At 36.8% G+C, this 19071-nt stretch overlaps 1 protein-coding gene and 1 long non-coding RNA gene across 4 annotated transcripts in view; one reads left to right on the top strand and one right to left on the bottom strand.

Annotated features, from left to right (window-relative positions):
- Positions 1–14194, top strand: part of LOC131032474 (uncharacterized) — a 50234-nt gene extending 36040 nt beyond the window's left edge. For both annotated transcript variants that reach the window (XR_009103458.1, XR_009103459.1), the window contains exons 2-5: positions 13239–13313; positions 13431–13677; positions 13777–13866; positions 13991–14194. This is a non-coding gene — a long non-coding RNA (uncharacterized LOC131032474). The remainder of the gene's footprint in view (positions 1–13238; positions 13314–13430; positions 13678–13776; positions 13867–13990) is intronic.
- The window catches only part of LOC131032472 (DNA-directed RNA polymerases IV and V subunit 2), a 209916-nt gene that overhangs the window by 34562 nt on the left and 156283 nt on the right, over positions 1–19071 (bottom strand). The window lies entirely within an intron of this gene.

Consider the following 19071-nt stretch of genomic DNA (forward strand, 5'->3'; position numbering starts at 1 on the left):
TTCATAAGAGTGAAGTATTTGACAGATTTTAGGACTTCAAGACTCGTGTGGAGAAGCAATCTGGGAAAGTGGTCAAGATTCTTCGCACAGATAATGGAAGGGAATATGTGAACAAAAGACTTGAGGATTTTTGTACATTTGAGGGGATTGATCTTCAACATTCTGTTGCATACACTCCACAGCAGAACGGAGTTGCAGAATGCAAGAATAGAACTTTCAAAGAAATGGCTAGCTGTATGATACATGCACGTTCTCTTGATCCCGCCTTTTGGGCAGAGGCTATCAGTTGTGCCACACACATCCACAATCAGGTTCCTCACAAAGCTTTGCAAGGTATTACTCCTTTTGAAGCTTGGGCTGGTAGGAAACCGATTGTGAGACATTTCAGAGGCTTTGGGTGTCCAACATGGGCTCGCATACCTCCGCAGAAACACAAGGCATTGGAACCTCAGAGTAGGCCTTGCATATTTGTTGGATATCCTGAGGGTGTTAAGGCGTATAGATTGATGGATCCTGAGACACATGAGGTGTTTATTGAGAGGAGTGTTCACTTTGAGGAAAGCTCTCCTAGCTTAGCCTCTCTACCTCCTCCACCCTCCTCCATTGTGGATAGTGATGCTAGTGATTCAGATGATGAGACTCCTTCAAGTCCGACTCGCAGGGTTACACCTCCACAGGGTCCACTTGCAGAGGAGGAGCCTCGTTCTCCACCTCCACCTAAACCTCGTTGGGCTCAACAGACACTTGAGTCCACGGGTTCTCTTGTTGGGGATCCTTCAGATACACGGAGGACTTGATCACAGCATCAGGATCTTCCACATGCATTCATTGCTACCACTTCCGATCCACAGACATTTCGGGAAGCATCAGGGGTTCCTGAGTGGGACCAAGCTATGGAGGAAGAGTATAGTTTCTTGATGAGGAACAACACATGGGATTTGTCCATATCCCTAAGGGGAGAAAGATGGTTCGATGTAAGTGGATCTATCGAACCAAGTTTGCAGCGGATGGTAGTGTGGATAAGCATAAGGCTTGGCTTGTTGCGAAAGGTTTCTCTCAGGTTCTAGGTGTTGACTATACTGAGACCTTTGCGCCCGTAGCCAAGATGAACTCCATTCGCTTGACACTTGCTATTGCTGCAGCTCATGGTTAGGTTGTACATTAGATGGATGTGAAGAGTGCTTTTCTTCATGGGGATCTTGATGAGGAGATTTATATGGAGCAGCCACAAGGTTTCGTCCAGGATACTTCCTTGGTTTGCAGACTAAGGAAATCTCTCTATGGCCTCAAGCAGGCCCCTAGGGTTTGGTACGCCAAGATGGATTCCTTTCTTCTCTCAGCAGGGTTCACCAGGTGTCATTCTGATCCGAATGTCTACATTCTGCGACAGGATGACTCTCACTTGATACTTGTGCTCTATGTTGATGATTTGATCATTACAGGGAGCACTGCATCCATCATTAGCAGGGTCAAATCTGCTTTGCATGACAGATTTGCTATGACTGACTTGAGTCTTTTGCACTACTTTCTCGAGATAGAGATTTCATAGTCACCTTCCGGGATTACACTATCGCATCCCAAGTATGCTCTTGATCTACTTGCATGCTTTCATATGGTTGATTGTAAGCTTGCACTGACTCCCTTCCTTTCAGGAGTCAAGCTTGAGGCTCAGTGTTCTTCTCCACTAGTTGATGCCACCTTGTATTGTCAGCTTGTGGGTAGTCTCATCTACTTGACTCATACACACTCTAATATTTCATTTGCAGTTGGCATGGTTTCCCGCTTCATGCAAGAACCACATGAGCTTCATTAGAAAGCCGCCAAACGCATCCTTCATTACATCCAGGATACACATCACTATGGGATTCACTATGCAACAGGTACAAGACTTCGCTTGGTTGGTTACACAGACTCTGATTGGGCTGGCGATCTTGATGATCGTAAGTCTACTTTAGGTTACAATTTCCACCTTGGTTCGGGCCCCATTTGTTGGCAGAGCAAGAAGCAGCATGCTATTGCTCTCTCTTCGACTGAGGTTGAGTATCGAGGAGCTGTTAACGCAGCGATTGAGACCATTTGGCTTAAGTAGATTCTCACAGAGTTTGGGTTCACCACTCCACGACCGACAGTTCCATATTGCGACAATCAGAGTGCTATTGCAATCTCAAAGAACCTGGTCCAGCACCAGCAGACCAAACACATCGAGATCCATATGCACTATATCCGAGAGCTGATTCAGGAGCAGGTCATTGATTTGCAGTATTGTCCTACAACAGAGCAGGTTGCAGACATTTTCACCAAACCTTTCACCGAGAGTAAGTTCCAGTAGTTGCGAGCTCTCTTGGGGGTGCGAGATGTCTCATTAGGGGGGGTTAGCTGACTTCTCCTTCCTCTCTTATGGGGGAGACTTTCTCCTCTTTGAGGTTTTGTCCTTCTTCTTTGAGAGTCTTTTGTACATTCATCTCTCTTTTAGGGGGGATTTTTTTCCCACTGGGTTTTCTCCCTTTCTCCGTTTGTGAGAGATTGCATTGCATAGTTTTGCTTGCATTTGCATATTGCACATGGGTACCTATCATGGCCTAGTAGCTGGGACCCATCTTGCATTGTTGACTCGAGTCTTCATTTCCCTAAGTTGCACTTAAGGGGGGGTGTTGGTGTAAATAAATATTCATTATGGATATTATTACACTTTACTTAAGTTAACTTAGGATAATGCATCTCTTCGTAGTTTGGATTTGAGACACTTAGGGAAGTGTGCACATAGGATATAGCTTGTAGGAGAAATTCCACCTTTTGTGGTCTTATTTTGCTGTTACACTCCACATTCGGTGGGTCATCCACCTCTTCTGGAATATTATATTATTTCTCCTACCTACCCCTAGTATTTCTTACCTACCCTTGTTTCTCATTGAGCCACATGTCATGATTGTGTGCTCGTATATCCATATGGCCTTGCCTATATAAGAAGGCCCATATTCATTGTATTGGTTAATCTAGTTGATCATTTGCATATTGATGAGAATACAGTTTGTTCTTGTCATTCTTTTGTCTCTTTTTTATACTTTTCATTGTGCCCTTGATTTTGGCAAAATCTCACAGTAAGTTTTTACAGTGTTTAACTCAAATTACGAAGGATTGAATATATTGTCTTAAGAATATATCTAGACGATAAGAAAGTGTTATTGAATTACTTATTAAAATCGTGAAGAGAAAAGGCTTTACTAGCATCGGTAGTAATGATGTTATGATTGTGAAGTAAAAGGTTTTAGTATCGATACTAATGATATTAATCAAAACTATTAGTAAACTTGACTTAACCGATTGTTTTGAATTGATTTAAATAGAAGAAGATGTGATTATTATCACAACCTTTGGGGTGGAAAAGGATACAACTCTTTCTTGAATGGGTATGTAAAGGATATTTAAAGGAAATGAAATCAGTTAGAAAGGGGAGGGGCACATAGAAGAGGAGAATCGGAACTATTAGGCAAGCCATAGGCAGCAAACATTCTTGTTATCGGTGGTATGCATGAGGATGGCTTAATACGTATGCTTATACATGAAGCCTGATAATGTTTATGCAGACTTTAATAGTAATATTAATATAAACTGCAATAAGTATGACAGTCATATTTAATATATAGTGGCAGACCGGATCTGACGCATGTCAAATTTGTCTGCCTTTTTCAGCCACCATTATACTAACCTTTTATGTTTTTAGGCAGTAGTGGTATTAGTGATTTATACAAAAGGTAATTAGCAAATGTATTAATAATTGGTAAATTACTAAATAGGTAACTAATAAATATATATATGATTTATAATATAATATAATGTATTTATTGGTATATATGTTCAAATCAAGAACTTAATACTACAATGATTGCAATTATTCCTAAAAAAGAGGATACTAAGACTTTTGCTGACTTCCGCCCCATTGCTTTATGTAACACTTTGTATAAGATATTTACTAAGGCAATTTCCCTTAGGTTGGCAAAAATTCTACCTAGGATCATTTCATTGGAGCAAGGTGGTTTTGTTCCTGGAAGGGAGACGACAGAGGGTGCAATTGTAGCACATGAGGTGCTGCATTCTATTTCCACCCAAAGAACCCCGACCATGATACTTAAACTAGACATGATGAAGGCTTATGATAGAGTAGAGTGGGGGTCTTTATGTGCTGTTCTTGAGAAGTTAGGTTTTTCCAAGGCCTGAGTCAAATGGATTCGTGCATGTATTTCTTCTGCAAGATTCTCGGTTTTAATTAATGGTTCTCCTTGTGTTTTTTTCACTTCCTCTAGGGGTTTGAGACAAGGAGATCCCCTTTCTCCCTTTTTGTTTATTCTCCTAGCTGAAACCTTTAGTTGGGCTATTAGGGCTGCTAAAGTGGGGGGGGCCTTTGGAATGGTATAAGGATTCAAAATATTCCCCAGAGTATTTCTCATTGTCTCTTTGCAGATGATACTCTGTTATTTGGACATGCTTCGTTAGTTGGGGCAAAAGTGATTAAAGGAATAATATAGAATTATGCATCGTTTTCTGGTCAGAAAGTGAATGGTGATAAATCAAATATTTTCTTCCTTAATACATCACAACTGGTTCAGAATAGGTTGCAATCCTTTTGGAGATTTGAGACTGGAAATCTTCCATGTACTTACCTTGGGATTCCTTTCTTTGTTAAACATGATAAGATTGGTTTTTGGGATAAGATTATTTCGGTCATTTTTAAAAGAATTCTCTCATGGAATCATAGATGGTTAACTTTGGCGGGTAAAATTGTTCTCATCAAGTTTGTTTTGAATGTTGTTCCCATTTATCTCATGTTTGTTTTGAAGTTTCCAAAAGCAGCTATTGTTAGTTTACAAGATACTCTTAGAGATTTTCTTTGGAACAATAATAAAGATGGCAAGAAGAAAATCCCTTTAGTTGCATGGGATAAGGTATGTTTGCCTAAGGAACTTGGGGGAATAGGAATTCGGAGTCTGGAGAATCAGAATTTAGCCTTAGGTGCTAAGTTGGTTTGGAAATTATATGACAAGCCTAGCTCCTTATGGGCACAGATTATATTTGCCAAATATTTAAATAATGGACTGAGAGAGTACATTTTTAAAGTCTCAGTTATTTTGAATTTCCTTTGTAAATGTAGATTAGTTATTTTGCCTCATCTCTCATGGATTGTTCATAATGGTAGAAAGGTTAGATTCTGGGATGAAGTATGGAATGGACACACACCTCTGGTGAATATTAGGGATTGGTCTCCTCTGATCACTATTCTTTCCTCCCTTTGGGGTGTTTTTGTAGCAGATTATTTTGAAATTGTGAGTAGTGGACCCCTTAAGCTAGCTAGATGGAAGTCAATTGATTTCTTAGATGTTGATCAAAGTATGAAATTAGATTTTGAGAAGATTTTGGGGGATAGAATTGTATTTCTTTCTGATTCTGAGGATGAACTTATTTGGACAAAGAATATTTCTGGTAAGTACACTGTTAAAAGATGGTTACAACTCTCTTATGGTTGCTAAAGATTTATCATCCTGGCCTTATAAGTTGTTTTGGCATTCGAATTGTCTTCCTAAAGCTAGAGCCTTTGCTCGGTTGGTAGTTCAGGACAAAGTCCTTACAGGTATGAGACTGGATAGGCTTGGTATTACTGTTGTTTTCCCTTGTGTCCTTTGTAACAAAAATTTGGAATCTTCTTCACACCTGTTCCTGCATTGTGATTATGCTTATGAATGTTGGCAGTGGTTGTTTGAGAAGGTAAATATATCCTTTGTTATTGGTAAGGATCTCATTTCCCATTTTAGATCTTGGCCCTTTATGTTTGCTTCATCTTTTTATACATGCCTTTGGATCATATCTCTATCTATTGTGATTTGGAATGTTTGGCTAGAGTGAAACAACAAGATATTTAAAAAAACAATTTCTCCTGTGTCTGAGGTTCTATTAAAAATTGAGTCTTCAATCTCTGAGGTTGCTTTGTCGTTTATTTATAAAGTTTTGGAAAATTTTACTTCTTTTTTGCATTGGGATAGTAGAGTTACTATAGTTTGGAAGATGCTGTCGGTTTTACCCTCTCATGGTTCAATTGTAAAAAAGAATGATGCTATAGGTAAGAGATGCTCTGCTAGATGTAAACCTCCTTCGCAGGGGCACTTTAAACTGATATTTTGATGGGGTCTCTTGTGGTAACCCTGGGTTGGTTGGGGTAGGCATGGTAATTTATGATCACAATGCAAATTTTATTCGAGCTAAGTGTCATGCTATTGGTTTTAAAACTAAAAATTATGCGGAATTTCATGCTTTGTCTTTTGGATTGGATATGGCAATCTCTTTGGGAATTAAGGACTTAATAATTGAAGGCGATTCTATGCTGATTATTCAATGTGTTATGAAAAAGAAATCGAATTGTTGGAATTTGCAGTATATACTTGATCTCATCTTACAAAAATTAGAAATGTTTGAATCTTTCTTGTTATCCCATTGTTACAGAGAAGTTAATAAGATTGCGGATTATTTGGCAAATTTAGCCATTGATAGCAATGCTAATTAGTGAGAGGTGGGTTTTGAGGAAATTCCTTCTAGGGTATGGGAAGGTTTGCAACAATAGTTATGTGATATTCTTGAGTAATGTTGATGTAAAATTTTATGATGATAATTATTCCCGCTTTCCCCTTTCATTTCAAGTATCCATGTTCGTTGTCTGGAGGAGAGTTCGAGCTCATGGTATTTGATACAATAGTGTTTTTCCAAAGGTTTTTTGATACTTTCTTTTTTGGCAGGAAGGTTTTTGGTTCATGGGATTTGGCACAGGGCTTTGGAAAATTCTGTCTTCTTCCATTGATAGCAGCTATGGAATCTACATTTGAAAATTATCCGATGGGTTTTACATATGGGCTCTATGTAAAATTGATATTATATGTGTTGTGACCGCATTTTGTATGTGGTTTTGGGCGGGGTGTATAAACTGATCTATTAGATACTATAGGTTTATTTTATGAGCTGTGACTAGAGGCTTTCTTCCCAAGGTTCTTTCCTCTAGTATGCTCTTTGAATCCTGTGTAAAAAATAAAAAATATTAATAAAAAAGTTTAGTGGAATAATCCACTTTTATTGAAAAAAAATAAAAAAATATAAGGGTTATAAATATAGGTATTGATATAATAATAGATATTAATATAATAATTATAATTAATATAATATCTTTAGAAACTGCTCTGTAGTAATGCATAATAACTCATACAATTAGTAATTAATAAATAAATAAATGATTTATAAATGAATCAGAATAAGTTTCATTATCTAGTATGATAAATTGGCAAGTACTTGATAGACTAAAGAAAGATAGAATATCACAGATTTGATTCACGTTAAGATAGACTTGACTCTTATTATGTCAAGTTAGTTTACGTCATGAGTACTTTGAAATAGATTAATTATGGTTAAAATATACCAAGCCCAAGTAGGGGACATTACAAGGAGATAGAACACGTCAATAGTAATTTAGAAGAAAAGTAAGCATGCTTAATCCCATTGAATAATGAACTCAGGATTGACAATAAAACTGAATAGTGATTTTAGTAATATGCAAGCTTGAGAATTACCATAGGTTGATACAACTAAGTGAAAAAAAAACACACCGATATTGTTTACAAAGATATTGCATGAAAATAAATAAAAAACCAATTGCCACTTCTACTTTAAGAATGATTGATTGCATGAAATGCAATTTTTATTGCAATATCTTATCCTCCAATATTAAAACTAAAACCATGCAATGTTGTAGATTGATTTAATACAAACTATGACTTAAAACTCACATCTCTTGCATGACAAGAGATCTATATATAGATGATCTATAAATGGCTGACTCCAAGCTATAAATAGTGAACACTAAAACTAGCACTATCTCCTTGTGCTAAAAATAGAGGCCATAAAAAATAGCAAATCTCAGAATATGCTCTTCTTTTTGAAAATATTGACAATTAAAAATAGTGTGGGCTAAAAATAGACTTTTAGATGGGTAGCTCTAGATGACTTTGATGATCTTCTACAAATTTCCCTTAGATCACAATATAGCCTTTGAAAAACCTTGAAAATTGTACTCATACATCTCTCCTTTGGATAGGCGTGTCATTTTGTAATACATCCTTCGGAGTGGTACATATTTCTTCTAAAGTGCGGACCAATGGTCTAGAAAATATTTTTAATTTTCAAAAATGATTTGCATTACTTTGTATTGGCATGTGCCAAGGCTTAGTGTGTGCCTCCATGTTGCATGCACTTTAACTACTCCATTTCATCTTTTTAACAATGTCCTAACATGGTTCTTTGTTTTGGTGTTTGATAATGCTTAGTCTTCAAATTTTTTTTTGTTCTTCTTGCTAGTACACATGCTTGATTTCCATAGGAATTTGGATTTCAAAAAATTTCTTAATACTATTACTAACACATTCCTCGATTAGATGCATGCTTCTTCTTTCATACACTCCTTTAGTTTATACTTACTACCTCTCCTTTTGTTTTGGTGTGCCAAAGCCTAGGAGAATGCCACTACATTACAAAAATTCACAACTTTCTTTACTTTTCGTGCCTACTGCCTACAATCCCCTTCATATGCCTATGGACTACCTTGTGTCATCCTTTGTTTTGGTGCATGCCAAATCTTAGGCATGCATCGATACATTGCCTTTCAAAATCTTGAAAACGTCCACCTCTTGTTAAGGTGTGCAATGGAGGATCTCAATACTCATACATTGGCTTGTCACCATTCATCCTTGAGCTCATTAATGCGCGTGATAATTATTTAAGTGTGTTTCTTTCATTCCTTTTTGAAATGACACATTGATTTCTTTGAGTGCTTGAATTTATGATCCTACAAGGGTTAGAGAAGACCAACAAGATGGTGTGAAGATAATATGTTGAAACATATATGGAGTAGGTGAATGAAGATTTTATTCTAAAAATTTGACCTAATATGAAAGTTTTGTGTGGCTACAAAGCCTCTTAAGTTTCAGGTAGTTTTGACATAAATAGATTTTGGCTAATCTTCAAAGGTATGTGTTTTGTCTATATAGGCAAGTAGAGATCTCAAGGTTCATTTGAGGTGGAAAATCATTGTAAATTATGGCTATACCAACAACATCTAGCACCTTCAACACAATGGGAGAGCATCTCCGTGGACTTTGTAGGTCTTCCTATGTTCAAGAGATGGAATGGTGATTTGTTCATGGTGGCGGAAAGATTTAGTAAGATGGGCAAGCTCATTCCTTGCAAAAAAGACTCTTATGGGCAGTGAGGTAGAGGATTTGTTTTTGCATGTGTGGTTTAACTTTGAGTTATGAGAAAGCATAATATCAAACTATGATGCTAGGCTCCTTGGGGAAGCTTTGCTCTACACTTTGGGAGAACAAGACAACCAATTGAAGCGCTCCATTGCTTTTCATCCTCAAACCAACAGGGAAACATAGTGAACTAAACCTTGGTACAACTCTTGAGAGGGTATAGTCAAAGGGGTTGTGATCAAGTGGTAGGATCACTTGTTTCTCATATTGGAGACCAAGAATCAAATCTCCCTAGGTGGTAGCCTAGAATTAAAAAGCATATTGAAGTGGTAGTCTTGTAGGTGGTGTTGGTGGTACACGCCAGATAAATGTTGGAGGAGATGGGAGGAAAAGGTGTTCAAGCTACAAGAGTATATTGGAGTAGGTATTCAAGCTAGACGAGTACACTGGAGGAGTAGGTATTCAAGTTAGAATATGTTATAAAAGAGGATATGGCTTGTAGGGGGAGATTGAAGATGAGATGAGAGTTTCAAGCTAGAGGAGCACAAGAAGGAGAGTAGTAGAGGAGCACAAGAAGGAGAGTAGTAGCCTTGCAAGGAGGATTTGAGAGTGGTAGGCCTGCACGGGGGGAGTTGGAGGAGATGATAGAGAAGGAAGGACAAGAGAGCAATATTCTTACAAGTTAAATTTAAGAAAAAAATTTCCCCATTGGTAGAAAATTGTTATTGGGATGATATCCCCTATTGGTAAAGTGGTATTCTAGCAAATAAGTTGTATGAGATGTGGGTCCCATGAACAAACCCTCACAATTTTAAGGGTTGGGGCCTAATACAAACTTTGGCTAATTAATCTTAAAAAAATCTTGGGAGGGTATAACCAGAAATGTCCCAAGACATGGGATGAGAATTTTCCATATAAAGTTGCCTCCAAATGATGGTTTAGCTCCAATCAACCAAGAGGATTTGGTGGTGATGTGATACTTGACAAGAAGGAAAGAAAGATGAGGAGAGGAGTACAAGAAACATGCCTAATTGGGTTGAAGGGGTAGCTTCCAAGCAAAGCAAAATAGTCCGAAGGAGGATGTGGGGAATAGATTTACTCACTTGGTAAGTCTTTGGGATTTTCGGGACCAAAACATTTGTTAATGAGGAGTTTTGGTCCAAGTTAAAATAGATCAGAGTAACAAGAACATGGAGTCAATTGCTGTTGTATCTAGTAAGAGATTGTTTCTAGTCCTAAAAATAATTAAACATGACATGATGATTTTGAAGACAATGAACTGGTCCTCAATGCAGAACGCCGATTTGGGGTGACCAAGAAAATTGAAAAAAAGTCAATGATTAGAGGAATAGAGAGTAAACTTTAGTAGAATTCACTTGGTGATGAAATTACCAGTTTTTCATCAACCAATAGTTTTGTAACTATTGAATATTAAGAAGTGCTAGTTTCATCAATGCGAAGAGGAATTTGTAACCACCTTAGTAGTTTTGTAATTTCCCACTTTTATTTAGTGACACTTTGGTAACTTTCCACTATCATTTGGAGGTGGTTTCACACAATTTTGGATAGAATGTGGAAGTTGAAGGTATTTGACCATTCAATTCAAATTCTTGATGTTTGGACTTCATTTTGGCATGAAGGACATGTGATAGGGTTAAAAACACATGAAACACATTGTCTAAGGGTTGGATCTCAATTGTAACTTTCTTATGTTCAAATTTTGACAAAGGCAAGAAGAGGATGGGGATTACCAAGGCATTGTGACCATCTGCAAGTGTTAGGAGATCATTGTACTTGTTGAAAGAGTTACAATATGTTCACTTATACCATGTAAGCACTAGTATTTGATTGGAGTTAATGGCATAAGAACCATTAGCTCACTCTTTTGGAGTTTTCTTCCTTTTTTAGGGTTTCTTCTAGTGTATACATTCTTACACGTTCAGCCTTTTAGATGGTGTGTGTTGTGTTTGTACAGATGTGTTTGTTTATTCTCCTTGTGTACTTGCGTAATTGAGCATAATAATTGAACTCATAAGATATTCCAAGTTTCAGTTCAAGGGTGTGTTGTGTAGAGTTGACACTTTGAGTAATCTATAATTGGCAATTGCTTTAGAGATTATCTCCAACATTTTATGGATCACAAATAGATACTAACGTAAAAGGAACATGAAGTAACTGCAGATTTCGAAATGGCAAAGAAAAAGAACAGCATTATATAAAATTAAAAAGGTCAAGAGAAGAATGCATACTAAAGTGGCTAAAAGAAATAAATAAAATCAAATCTAAAATTTTGTTTGAAATCATCCCAAAAGGAAGGTAAAATTATCTTTAGAAGTTTTGGGATACATGAAAGACAACTACTGATGAGCTATCTCAGGTTTCGGGTCCACTAGAAAGTGAAATCAGCCCTCCTATTTTGCCCATAGTGTTGTCTGAATGTTTCTTATGTACCCTTCTATAAAAACTTCTTTGCATAATTATATCGCCCTTTCTATATTTTTAGAAATTGGTAGAAAAGATATACTAAGCATATATTGTAATGCTTCTATTAGTTGAACTCTCCTTACAAAAGCTAGCTAGGTATCTCAAGCAAAATAATCAAGCTCCTTGGGACCTAACAAACGTAAAGAAATATTTTAGGGATTCATTGGATGGCCCTCTAAAAACAAGTTGGAAACCCAAAATTTCAACATTTGCCAAACACACCAAAGTGGGCTTGGTGAAGTTAACCAACACTATTAGTTGCAACATTGGGACTTCAAAAAGGTTTGATTTTGGGAGGAAAGATGGAATGAAATTGAAAAATTGCTTCCCTTATCTGACCAAGATATGCACCCACTGCACTGGAATCCAATTACAAGGATACATCAAAATATTTGATTATGTCATAAGTGAGGCTGATTGAGAGTTCCATTGGAACATGGAATTGATAAATTATTTTAATGGATAATTCCCCTACTCGTGCCATCAACTGCAAACTAAATGGATCAGCCAACACATCCAATCCTCTAACAATAGGGACAAAATGGTTTAGAAAGTAACAGATTCAGGGGAACACATTTTAGATTCAGCATTTATAATTCTCCCTTAGGAAGACGTCCACTTGCGTTGAAAATGGGACACACTATGATCCTTCAAAATATGCCCCAAAATCAAACACTTCCTTTGCTTCATCCTCCATAGTAAATTCATGACTATGGAATTGACACAGACAAAGGGATGAATTGGCTTGTCTTTTAAACTGTAAGTGCAATGAAGAAACCATCTATTGTCTATTCATCAAACAACCCTTTTTAAATTAAGTGTATGGACTAGAGAGAAATCTGGTTTGAATTATTCAGAATTTCCTTCAGAGACTAAAAGCTTTCGAATCCTCCCTTTTGACTGCCACGTCTGCCACAAGAAAGTACCCAAATCTATTTTCTTTAGCCACCGCCTTCCCTTTTCCTAGCGTCTAGCTAATGGAATAAATCGATTCTTCTATTTTATTTAGCATATGCTTCCATTTTAGAGTCCATACAAATCATTCCATGTTTTCAAGCAAAGAGCTGGCCATCAAAATTTTTTATTTATTAATCAAAGGTTGAGTTTATTATCAATTGCACATATCACCTTTTTATAGATAGCGCTTTTCATCCATTGTCTCTATTTATTTCGTTTTTTCTGCAACCTGTCATACATTTGCCTTATCTGAACTTTTGTCTCCATTCGCTAGCTTAATCACCTTTTCTCAGATTTTGTAGATTATTGCAATGGATATGCGATGCCACAACTTCATCCCTTTTTGTCTCTTTTAATCTTCACTCAATCCGTAAAATAATAAATTGGCGTCTCCAAACTTCTTGAAACATTCAGTAATAAAAACAAGAGTCTATCTTCTCAGAGAAAACAACCAGCTTAGAGAAATTAATGATTTTATTTCAGCACTAATGTTTATATACATGGTCTGTTTAACAGTTGATGTCTGAGGAGTTATCATAGGTCCATGATGTCACCCTCACAGCCATTTCATTTGGCCTTGACAGCTATGCGGTATATATTTTTGCACCTAGTTGTTTACATTTTTTATTGTATACATGCTTGTCATTTAAATTGTCATTAATTAAATTATATATTAACTTACATGTTTATCTTATTTTACTCTTGTAGGACACACGTAGTGCGAGTGCGGTGCTGCACAATCAAGACTCTAGAAGCGCAATCAGAGACAAGGGAAAGGTAATTGAACACAAATATGATTGAATTAAAAGTTTAAAGAACTTATCATGATTATACATGTCTACATAGATTGATAGTTTCACATACTTGTCGTTTTTATGTATTGGGAATTATTGGCTTCACATCCTTATTGATTGCACCCACAATACCTGAAGAAGCAAAAGAAGAGATGCCTCAGGTACATGTGTTTATTTTATTTTGTGTTTGGTAGATAGGTTCCAATCACCAACAATAATATGCTAACTTGCATCAATGATATGTTTGTGAACATATATAGGTTGTCTACAAAAATATCGATAACATCCCTTCTCTACCACATGCATATTCTAGGACTTTCGATCGTCCTAAGAGAAGACATGGATGTGAGGTAATGAAGAATTCTATTTTGTTCAATATAAAGTTCAATGTATATTGATTTTGACGTTAACTTTTCGAATGTAAATCATATAATATAACTAATCTCAATTGTGGTTTGAATTTTTCTTGTGCAGGATCCTTCAAAGTGAAGGAGTGTTTTGAAGAGGAAACTTTAATCTTGAATGTAATAATGAACAATGACAGTTATTTGTATAATCTTGAGATTCGATATAATTTGTTCCATCTAAATCTTAAGTGTTAAATTTGGTTGCCTTGGGCAACTTCACCAAATTTAATGACCATATTGGTATTGTTATTAATCATAACATGGATGCTTAGCAGTGACAAATGACAAGTAAACAAATTGATTTAAAATACACATTTTGTGAGAAAGGCATCTCTTACTTGAAACAATCATTGTTTCCTCAAAATGACAAGCATTGATGTTTTTCACACACCCAGATCTTCCAAACATATCTCCCATTTACAAGCTGTGAATAAAATTAATATTCATTAATGTTGAGTGTGACTAATACCTACACTTGCGTGAAGAAAACAGATTGCAATCAACAATGATGTATTTTCACATAATATGTATGGTTATTTACGCTTAGTAATGACGAAGGACAAGTAATTACAAAATTTCAAAAGTCATCATGGGTGCGAACCATCAGTGCCAACATGTTTGATTAGGGAGAGAGAGAGAGAGAGAGAGAGAGAGAGAGAGAGAGAGAGAGAGAGAGAGAGAAGGGGAAAGGGATAGGGAGAGAGAGAGGGAGAGGGAGAGAGAGAGAGAGAAGGGGAAAGGGACAGGGACAGGGAGAGAGAGAGAGATGGGGGAGATAGGGAGAGAAGGGGAGAGGGAGAGGAAGATCCCTTTACCTCTCTCTCTCTCTCTCTCTCTCTCTCTCTCGATACTTCAATATCCTAATTACTCTCTCTCTCTCTCTCTCTCTCGATACTTCAATATCCTAATTACTCTCTCTCTCTCTCTCTCCCCCTAGATCCCTTTCCCCTTCTCTCTCTCTCTCTCTCTCTCTCTCTCCTAAACAAGGCTCCCTCTCCCTCTCCCCTTCTCTCTCTCTCTCTAGATCCCTTTACTCTTCTCTCCCTGTCTCTTCCTCTCCCTCTCCCCTTCTCTCCCTATCTAGATCACTTTCCCCTTATCCCTTGCCAACCCCACCCCCCTCCTCTCTCTCTCTCTCTCTCTCTCTCTATACTTCAATCTCCTCCCCTCCCCCTACATCCCATTCTCTCTCTCTCTCTCTCTCTCTCTCTCTCCTAAACAAGATATAAGATATCCCTCTCTCCATCTCTCTCTCTCTCCTAAACAAGATATAAGATATCCCTCTCTCCCCCTCCCTCTCCCTCTCCCCTTCTCTCTCTCTAGATCCCTTTACCCTTCTCTCCCTATCTCTCCCTCTCCTTTTCCCTTTCCCCTTCTCTCTCTATCTAGATCACTTTTCCCTTGCCAACTCCCCCTCTCTCTCTCTTGATACTTCAATCTCCTCCCCCTCCTCCCTCTCCTGCTCCCCCTCCCCCCTAATTACTCTCTCTAGATCCCTTTCTCCTCGTCCCCTATCTCTCTCTCTCTCACTATCCTAAACAAGGTATCAGATATCCCTCTCTCTCTCTCTAGATCCTTTTACCCTTCTCTCCCTATCTCTCCCTCTCCCTTTCCCCTTCTCTCCCTATCTAGATCACTTTTCCCTTATCGCTTGCCAACCCCCCCTCTCTCTCATTTCGATATTTCAATCTCCTCCCCATCCCATCCCCCCCCCATCCTAAACAAGGTATTAGATTTTCCTCTCTCCCTCTCTCTCTCTCTCCCCTAAACAAGGTATCATATATTATCTAATATCCAATATTTGTGAGAAAGGGTGCCAACCAAAAATGAAAATTTCTATTAGTTCGGCCATATCGGATACATATCTGATATCCGATATATTTTATCATCAATATATTAATAAAAATATTAATAATATATATTATATATTATCAATTATATTTATAATAAAGAATAATAAATATTGGATATTAGATTCATATCGAATATCCGATTCCTTTGACATTAATCAACAGCCTTGGTATTTGCCTCGAGATTGCGTTGGGATTTGGCTAGGACATGCCAAACCTAGAAAGTCAACAGAAAAAACGTGTTTTTGAGTCTTCTTTGCTTTTCCAAACTTCACCCTGGTAGCTGATGACTTTTTTTTAGCTGAAATTGATGAAACGAAAAGGGGTTTTTAAGGAGATTCTCAGCTTTCCAACAATATAAGTTTTGCCTTATTTTGATTTTAATAAATATATTATTCATTTTCTAATTGAATTCTGACTAAAGTCTTGATTGATAGGCTAATTGAAAAACATCTATAACTTTCAAACGGTATCACATTTTTTGAATTCGAAACATGCATCACATTCTATGATTTGCATACTATAGGATTAAAAAAAAATTGAATTTCATGAAGTTTTGACCAAGTTAAGGTGGTCAGACATACGAGTTTTTATATATTAAAAAAGTTGTAAAAAATTTATAATTAATTATTTACTAGAAAAAAAATTACAAAAATTGTGTCACATTTGAACACGAGTCTTCTTCTTATATCTAAAATCTTATAAAAATATATTATGATTTAATTGTGGTTAGGGTGGTCAAACAACCACCTACTTCTTATCTTTTTCCTGAAATTTTAGTACTACTGTATTGAAATTTTGAATTTTTGTCAAATAGATTTTTTTTCTTCAAAAAACAATTGGTAGCTTAGAAACTACATTCAATTTACTACAGATTATATTCTTACATATTTTTAAAATAATGTTGATAACTTATTCAAAATTTTACATCAAGTTGTCTAACTCTGTTTTTCTGAATTTTCATTGCCACTTAAGGGCCTGTTTGGTCCACCATGATCCCTGCACATACTCAGTTTCCCAAATGATTTCTCTTTTCCAAGCCTCCCTTTTTATAAATGATTTTGGGCAACCTCTTTTGGCAACTTCCAATAATAATTATTTAACATTTTAGCCATAAAGTGATTTTATTAATATTACTCTTAAGCAAACAAAAATCACTTTATTTAAATAATATTAATTAAATATTAATTGCCTTAAATAATTTAGGACAAATTAATTAATAAATAAATGATCTAATTTTGCATAGCTGCCAAAATAGGACATTACAACTGTACCTACTACTAAGCTGGCCGTACCATTTTGGGAGTGGCGTGAGGTTTTCTGGGATACTAGTTGAGGGTTTGACAATGATTATTTAGCCTAGGGGAGGCACCTAGGGCTTTTTAAAAATTGGATATCAGTTTTTAGGAGAAATGAGGCTTTTCTTGGTTATGATGTCCATTTTGGTGAGCATGCTGGAGCTGGTTTCTAGTGCAGCTGATCATCAAAGTCAATCAATTTTTTTGGGTATGTTTGAAATAGCATTGTAATGCAATTTTATGATCTAGGTTGCTCTTATTTTCATGATATTTTTAAGTAAATATAGACAGTCCACTCTCAAAAAGAGTGGGTAAGCGAAGGTAAAATAAATATTAAGAACATATACATAAATATTTAGGTTTATGGGTTCTTGAGAGTATTCATGATACATAGTTGGATACCAAACTCTTTGCAAATCACAACAAGTAACGATAGGATACCACAAAAGCCCAAAAACAATAGAAAAGTTTTGGCCAAGTACTTTATCACCATATCCAAACCTAGAAGGTCCATATATTCATCATACTAGAAACTATCAATAGCCGAAAAACAAAGAACATTACTAAGGCATAAGCCTAATTACATAAATACTAATAAATAAATGGAAAGTCCATTATAGGGCCTTATCACACTACCAATTAAGTCTAAGCTATTGGCAAGCACTGGTAGGTCTGAGTTCAAACAACAAATTCCTTGACCTAACCCTAAGAGCATAAAACAGGGGATAAAACAAGGATAATCTAAATATAACTTCACTTAATAGGTCATAAAGTTAACTAAGTGTACCATAGTGTATCATAGCTCAAGGAAAAATGAAATAAGCTATCAAAAAAGAGCCATCGGAAAATAATGGGCAGGAAACAATGGGAAAATGAGAAAATGGCTATGACATTTAATGCACTCACCTAGCTAAATCTATAAATACCTAATGCCACTATCCCTAACACTTGCTCTCTTGCATAAACTAGCTATTCCTGCATACTCACATCTCTCTTCCCCACAAAACATTAGCAACATACAAACCCTTCGCTGAAACAATCTAGCTATGCACAATGGCTGCCCCTACTCTTGTTGACATCTCTTAGAAGCCTAGGTCCAAATACAAAAAATTCCTATACGAGGGAATGAAGACAGACCTGACAGGGGCATTTTCTAAAGTACCCAAAGACATGATACATATAGAGGATATCAGAAAATATGTCTATGCGCCATTAATGGTAATCAATCATACTAAGTTTGAAGCTCTCAGGCTAGCTTTGCTACAACCAGGGACACAAAACTACCTCCCACAATACAAACACATCCAAGAGAAGAAACTAGATGTATGGAGAGAATTCATGAATTTCATCACATAGGAGTGGATCCATATTATACCCAGTGGGGTTCATGATGAATACCTCTACCTTGACCGACCTTATAGAATAACAAAGGAGACGATTCAAGTGGTTATGGGGCTATGGGTGCAAGGAGAAGTACCGCTAAAGAAAGCCATTAAAAACGCGGAGGTTACCAAGATAACAACAGCAACATATGATGGGAGAAGCTTGGATGTCACCAAGACTACAAACCCAACTGTCAAGTATGCCACCATGGGCATCACCTATAAGGTATATTACACGAATGAGGAGGATTCTACCACCACAACATCCATATATGTGGATATCAAATGATTATAGAAGGGAAGGATATTGAAGTGTGCAAAGTTTTGAGACAAGAATTAATGGAAAATATGGAATGAACAAAGCAATCTCAATACTGGTTCTGGTATTGTACATTGATCATATGGTTGGCATTTTACTTCATGAATGAGTTACCGACCTTTGCGAGGAAAGTGTGGGATACCACTAGACCAGTAGCAACTCAAATCCAAACCATGTGCACCAATTCAAGGATGCCACCTCCTACACCACAACATACTGGGGCTTCTTCAAATCATTCCAACAAAAGATGCAAGAAAGGGAGTGGATCTCCTATGATATGGTCCGAAATTACGTGGACA

The sequence above is a fragment of the Cryptomeria japonica genome, chromosome 3, assembly GCF_030272615.1.
Source record: "Cryptomeria japonica chromosome 3, Sugi_1.0, whole genome shotgun sequence".
Lineage (NCBI taxonomy): Eukaryota > Viridiplantae > Streptophyta > Pinopsida > Cupressales > Cupressaceae > Cryptomeria > Cryptomeria japonica.